Source organism: Protobothrops mucrosquamatus, unplaced genomic scaffold (genome assembly GCF_001527695.2).
Source record: "Protobothrops mucrosquamatus isolate PMUCROS unplaced genomic scaffold, P.Mucros_1.0 scaffold9697, whole genome shotgun sequence".
In the NCBI taxonomy this organism is placed as follows: domain Eukaryota; kingdom Metazoa; phylum Chordata; class Lepidosauria; order Squamata; family Viperidae; genus Protobothrops; species Protobothrops mucrosquamatus.
This window is the reverse complement of record NW_015395485.1, coordinates 1-7,154: the sequence shown is the minus strand read 5'-3', so window position 1 is coordinate 7,154 and position 7,154 is coordinate 1. Positions and strand designations below refer to the sequence as shown.

The following is a 7,154-nucleotide window of genomic DNA, read 5'->3' as shown; positions in this document are numbered from 1 at the left end:
CCCTTGACTATGGCGTGTCCGACGGTCGCCAAAGGGGATCACCTGACCTCAGCAGACACTGCAACTGTCACCGGTACACGCCAGTTGCCAAGCCTCTGAATTTTTAATCAGGGGACCACGGAGAGGCTGCGACCATCATAAAGTGTGAAAACGGTCACTAAATGGATGGTTTTTAAGTACATCGGGCCCCCGGGTCCCAGATCTGCCAAAGGAGACGGTCCTCCTTCCACAGGGATGAAACTCAAGACATCCCTTAACCCCGCCATGCATTTTTGGGGGGTCCTCACCTGTAAGAGGAGGTGGACACCTTGCCCGTAACTTCCTGCTTGATCTGCCGGTTGAGGGCGTCCACCACCGCTCGCCCTTTCCCGGCCTCCTGGCTCCCCGAAGGTGCCGGCTGCTGGGGGGTGGGCCAAGCCTGGTCTTCAGACAGGTGGCCCCTCTTTTTGGTCTTGGTTAACCTTTCTTCGGAGGTGGGCAGCCCCGCCGGCGCCTCTTTCCTTCGCTCCAGCCGATCGTGGTCTATCTGAGACCGGCTTCTTCTCTCCCCGCTGCTGGACCGTTCCTTGGCCCCTTTGTCCAGCTCGATCAGGGCCGGGATGGCCATCTCCTTGGGGATCCAGGGGTGGTCCCCTCTCTTGGGGATGGGCCAAGGAGGGAAGTCCTTCTGGTACTGGCTCTGCCGGGCAAAGGGCTGGTCTGACGGGTGGTACTCGCTTTTCGGCTTGCAACTGGGCTCCGGCCGCTGGACTTTCCAGGCCTTGAAATCGTGCCGCATCACCGAGTCCTGGGAGCCTGGATCTTTGGGCTGGCCCGCTTTGGGCGGCGGGGGTCCCGGCCCGGGGTCCGCCCCCGAGGCAGGCCTGGCGAGGCCATCCGAGTCACCGCCAAGGGCGGCCGGCTGGGTGTCGATGGCCGAGGGCAACGGGCGGGCCGGCTGCTGCTGCTGCTGCTGCTGGAAGACCACCTGGGTGCCGGGCAGCTCGGTGGCTTCGGAGTACTTGGTGAAGACCAAAGGCACGGCGATGTCGGCTTTGTCCAGCTGGTTCCAGAAGCGGGCAATGCAGCACGCCCGGCTGATGCACGGCCAAGCCATCTCGGCCGTGGGGTCCTGCCCTCGCTCCCCCGCCACGGTCCAGCCTGCTCACTGACAGACAATGAAGACCCCCACCCACCCGTCCCCCAGGACCCGCTGCCCAAAGACCCCCTCCCCCACTATCTCCAGACCCTACACCCCTCCCCTTGTTGGGCAAGCCCAGCCTCCCTTCCCCAAGACCCCCCCTCCCCAATTGCAAGATCCAGAGGATGCTCCAGACAGAAGGCCAAGCAAAAGACCCCTCCCCAATTAAGGGGATGCTAATTTGCCCCCCTCCATCAGGTTAGGGAAGAAGCAGGAGGGAGGGAGGGGCAGGCAAGCAGGCAGACAGACACCCCCCCTTGTCTCTAAAGCCTGCAGAGGATCAAAGAGGAGCAAGGGAAGGGGGAGATAGCTATCCCACCCCCCCACCCCCAAAATAAGGCCGGTGCCCAACGAGGCGCAGCCCCTGCAGAACCCAAAGGCGGTCTGGGCGGCGGGGGCTGCGGCAGAGAAAGCGGCCCCACCCAGCCGGGATGTGGAAGAAGAGGGAGGGGGCGAGCACCTGCCGCCGCCAGCACGCAGGCGCAAGACGGGCTGAGTGGGGCGGGGAGGGAGGGAGGGGGGGGAAGAAATCAGGCGGGTGCTTTTAACCCTTCCCTGCCCCGCCCGGCCGAAGGATGCTCTCCGCCTCGGCTGAGGATGCTGGGCCGGGTGGTCCTGGCGGCGGGGATCGGATCCTCCGGCTTCGGCTTTTGCAAGGCTTTTTGCAAGGCGACAGTCCTCAGTGGGGCGCGGCTCTCCGGGTCAAGGCGACGGGCTTTCCCCCCGCGGTCCCCGGGAAAAAGGGAGGGGGAGGAACGGTCCACTCAGGCGACGGGGGGGGGTGGCTGGGTCAGATTGGATCGTACCATTCCAGTCGGCACGGTTGGGGTGGGAGGAGGGGGAAGAGGGCTCAGAGCGGACCGTGGCACTTCGCCTCTGCATTGGGGGGGGGGAGAGAGGAAGGTGGAGTGTACCATTTTGGAACGCTGGGTGGGGGCGAACGACTCTTCCGTCTTACTCATGCTGCTAGTCCCTCTTGTGCTGTGTAGTCCCCGTTACGCGCTTTAGCATAATCCTTCGAAGCAACCACTTGCCCGATGCGGGAGGGGGACGGCTGGTGGAAGGCTAGCAGTTCCGTTTGGGTTGGGTTGGGTTGGGTTTGGGGGTAGTAAAGGTAGTAAAATAGGTAAACGGGTGTTAACGGAGGGGGGGGCATAAGTTGCTCTGAGTAGCTGGCGCTGCAGCCTCGCCAGCGCCGAGTCATGTCTGAAGCTTCATCAACAAACAGCGAGGGACACAAAATTTCAGATTGCGAGAAATTGTCTGTACTGCTATTTGGTCCTGGCTTACAATATATTTCTGTTTCTCCCCTGGCTTTATATAATGGGACAGCATAAAAGAAAAAGAAAATGTTAAATCTGTCTGCCACTGTCTGCCTGCCTTTCTCTCTTTCTCTATTATCTGTTCATATCTATCCGTCTATCCATACCTTTGTCTACTTATTTCTGTCTGTCGGTCGATCTATCATTTATCATCTATATAATCTATCTCTTATATATATATATATATATCTGCCTATCATCTATATCTGTCTATCATCTATCTGTAATCTTTCTACTTATATCTATCATCTATATCTATCATCTATCTTTCTATTTATATATCTATTCATATCTATTTGTCCGTTCATATCTATCTATCTATCTATCTATCCATCCATATCTGTCTATCTAATATATATATATATATATATATGAAATAACTAATTAATTTACGATCACCAGGAGGGTTTAAGTAAAAATACTTTAATTGAAAACCAAGCTTTCGTTGGGAGCTCCCAACATCTTCATGACTCGTGGACTTCAACTCCCAGAATTCCTGAGCCAGCATGAGGGAAACTTTGGCCCCTTCATGACTTGTGGACTTCAACTCCCAGAATTCCTGAACCAGCATGAGGGAAACTTTGGCCCCTTCATGACTTGTGGACTTCAACTCCCAGAATTCCTCAGCCAGCATGGGGGAACTATGGCCCCTTCATGACTCGTGGCCTTCNTGGCCCCTTCATGACTCGTGGACTTCAACTCCCAGAATTCCTCAGCCAACATGGCTCAGCTTGGAAACCTCTCCCTTTCCCCTCAGCATGGCTGGCTCAGGAATTCTGGCAGTTGAAGTCCACGAGTCATGAAGGGGCCATAGTTCCACCATGCTGGCTGAGGAATTCTGGGAGTTGAAGTCCGCGAGTCATGAAGCGGCCATAGTTCCATGTTGGCTCAGGAATTCTGGGAGTTGAAGTCCACGAGTCATGAAGGGGCCATAGTTCCACCATGCTGGCTCAGGAATTCTGGGAGTTGAAGTCCACGAGTCATAAAAGAGCCAAGGTTGCCTACCCCTGCACGTAGACCAGCCAGACGGAGATGGGCGGTTCAGAAATGTTATAAACAAACTTGAGTTATTTTTTACTTTGTTTTTATTTTGCTTTGTTTCCAGCACGGACTTTGTGTGAATTCAGCCCATTTCCTCAGCTGAAGATTCATTTTTTCTCACAGAGGCAATGGGTGAACTCACCATCAGGTTAAGCATGCTGTGTGAGCACGATAACCCACATTCTGCATTTAGAAGGGCATTAAATTTTCATGCAATAATTCAGTTGCGGCAGCCACGTTCATTTTTCTACTGTCCTCTTTGTTGGCCAATTTCAGAGCAGAGGGGCTGAGATTTTTGCCCACGTTTAGCGCACATTCACACCATTGTCAGCTCCATGGAATTAAACCTTCCATTTTTAAGCCGAATATTTACATTTGACGATTCCCTTCGCTGCCACATACATTATTTTCTGAATAATGCTGGACAGCAGCCCTGATACTTATTCCATCTTTCTATTCAGTACTAGAAACCTTTGGACAGATCCCCAGGAAGAGATGCAGTAAAAATAAAAACTGAGTTTGAGACTTTACAATTTGATCGGCATGCCTTGTGGTTTTCTTGCCCGTCTTCATTTTCAATGACAGTCTGATTTACAGTCTTTCAAAATTTCTTAGTGGTCTCCCTTCCAATTAGTTTCGTAGGCCAGACAGGTCAACCGAGGACCGATGCTCTTGTTGTAAATGGGTGTTTTTCCAACTTTTGACTGCTTTAAGATGTGAGGGTCTCAACTCTTAGAATTGAAGTCCATCCGTGCTGGCTGAGGAATTGTGGGAGTTGTAGTTCACACATATGAAAGTTGCCAAGATTGATCATTTATTTATTTATTTATTTATTCATTCATTCACGTTTTCATTGATTTAATTAATGTGCCTTAAATACTGCTCTAAACACCCTCCAATATAGGTACAGAACACAAAAGGAGAATAAGGAGAAAAGAAATTAATTAACCCAGCTGCCGGGCACATCTATTTAAAAAGCTGGGAGAGAGCTTATCATCTTTGATATACCGGTGTTATTTAAGATAAAGTTTCAAACTTTAAGAGCTGTGAGCTGGCTGTCTGAGCTGGGAAAAGCTCTATTCCTGAATGTGAGAATGTAGCCATATTAAAAATTGACGTCTTTTGCCCTCTCTGGGTGTCGACAAAGAGACATACCGAGAATACGCTGTTATCTTAACAAAACCAAACAAGAAGCTATTATGAATCGCCGGGAGGGAATGCAATTCTGCAACACAAAACACACAGTTGCACACTCGGAGACTTCCAGAAGAAAAACAAATCACACGCAACACCACGCTTAAATTTTGCAATATCTGAGGGGCTGCCACAAGGCAGAAGGGGTCAGGTTGTTCACCAGAGCACCAGAGGGAAGGACGAGAAAAAATGGTTGGAAACTGATCAAGGAGAGAAGCAACCTGGAATTAAGGAGAAACTTCCTGACAGTGAGGACAATTGACCAGTGGAACAGCTTGCCACCAGAAATCGTGGGCACTCCATCACTGGAGGTTTTTAAGAAGAGACTAGACATTCACCTGTCTGAAATGGTGTAGGTTCTCCTGCTTGAGCAGGGGGCTGGACTAGAAGACCCCCAGGGTCCCTTCTAGATTTCTATTCTATTTTGTTCTATTCTATTCCTTCTAGGATAGGTTCCAAACCTTCCAATCTAAGATTTCCTAGTGGTCTCCCATCCCATGGACTAACAAAGTCCATGCATCTAGAACAGTGTTTCTCAACTGTGGCCACTAAAAACTGTGTGGACTTCAACTCCCAGAATCCCCTAGCTAATTACTAACATTCTTCCATGCCTAGAACAAAGATGGATATTCAGCTTCTGTTTTTACTTTACTATTTTTTTTGGGGGGGGGGTCAATGTTATGGGTTCTCCCCTTATATTTTCAATTTTAAGCCCCCTTCAAAGGGTGCTTCCTAAATTTCAATAAACTAATCACCCCATCCTAGCATAGTCTTCAGCGTGTGGCTGCCAACAGGTATAGACTTTGTGCTCAAATGCTCCTTTCCATTGCCAGGACTGTGAGTGTGTGTCTCCTTTGTGTGGTGGCGCCTGCATTGTGATGTCATCTGTGAGGCAATTTCTGACCGTTGGGTATGGACTCTGCTGTGGTTGGTGCTGGGCTGTCTGGGAGAGGCCATTTCTCTCGTGGGAATTGAGGATCCTTTGGTGAGTAGGCAAAATGATGGTTTCTCTGATCCCCACAATAAACAAGCAGGAGGAGGAGGAGGAGGAGGAGGAGAAGAAGCAGAAGCAGAAGAAGAAGAAGAAGAGGAGGAGGAGGAGGAGGAGGAGGAGGAGAAAGTTTAGTTGAGACAGGAGGAAAAAGGAAAGTAGAAGGAAGAGAAGGAGAAGGAAGAGGAGAAGAAGAAGAGGAAGAGGAAGAGGAAGAAGAAGAGGAAGAAGAAGAAGAAAAAGAAAAAGAAGAAGAAGAAGAAGAAGAAGAAGAAGAAGAAGAAGAAGAAGAAGAAGAAGAAGAAGAAGAAGAAGAGGAGGAGGAGGAGGAGGAGGAGAAAGGAGAAAGGAGGAGAAAGGAGAAGAGGAAAGGAGAAGGAGAAGAAAGAAGGAGAGAGGAGGAAGTAGAAAGAAGAAAGAGGAGGAAGGAGGAGAAAGGAAAAGAGAAAGGAGGAGGAGGAGAAGAGGAGGAGGAGGAGGAGGAGGAGGAGGAGAAGAAGAAGAAGAGAAGAAGAAGAAGAAGAAGAAGAAGAAGAAGAAGAAAGAACTCACATCTTGTTAATCTTTTATTTAAAAAATTATATATTCAGTTCTTAGCAGGACAGGTGGTTGAGAAGTAATTAGTATTTTTTTTCATTTTTAAATTTTTAAATGTCTTAATATATATTAAAATGTGCATCCCTTTCCTTTTTTTTTTTACGCTGGCTGCTGATTTGATTTGGAGCTTGTCCAGCAAGCACTAAAGTCAACCCCATCAGCCAAATATTATTGGGGGGAGGTTTTTTCCCTAGTGGTCTCCCATCCCCGTATCAACCTAATCAGGAGCTAAGTTAAATTGGGCCAGCCTGCTGTCATCTGCCATGATTGTCCGTATGAAAATATCTAAAAAACAGAACGGGGCGCGCCGAGAATATGATGGCTTGACGCTGGCTTCCTCTCCCTTTTGCTTGAACTCACAGGAAACGGCGCCGGGTTCGAGTCCTTCCCCCCCCAACCCCCCCATGGAGAAAGCAGCAGAGACTCTTCCGACATCCACCCAGGAAAGCTTAAAGAAGGAGATCGGCCACCTAAAAGAGAAAGTGGCGGGTCGCGAGGCCGAAAACCAGAAGATCCTGAAGGAAGTAGAGAACCTCAAACAGGAGAACCAGAATCTGGAGGAGAGGATCGACTGCTTGACCACCATGGTGAAGGTCTTGGAAAAGGAAGAGGAGGAACTTCGGGAGCTGGTCCGAGAACGGGAAGACACCCGGGCAGACCTGGAGGCCCAAAACCAGACCTTGGCGGAGACCAACAAGGTCCTCCGCTCCGAAATCCAGACGGTCTCCAACCAGCTGGTCAGATTTCAGGATTACAGAGATAGCCAGGACCAGAACATGACGCGCATGAAGCAGGTGGTGGAACAAATTGTGGGGTACTTTAAACAGTT

General features: G+C 50.1%; 1 pseudogene; it reads right to left on the bottom strand.

Moving 5' to 3' along the window:
• Window positions 1-283: 283 nt before the first annotated feature.
• LOC114923738 lies at window positions 284-1,096 on the bottom strand (annotated as a pseudogene).
• Window positions 1,097-7,154: the final 6,058 nt, after the last annotated feature.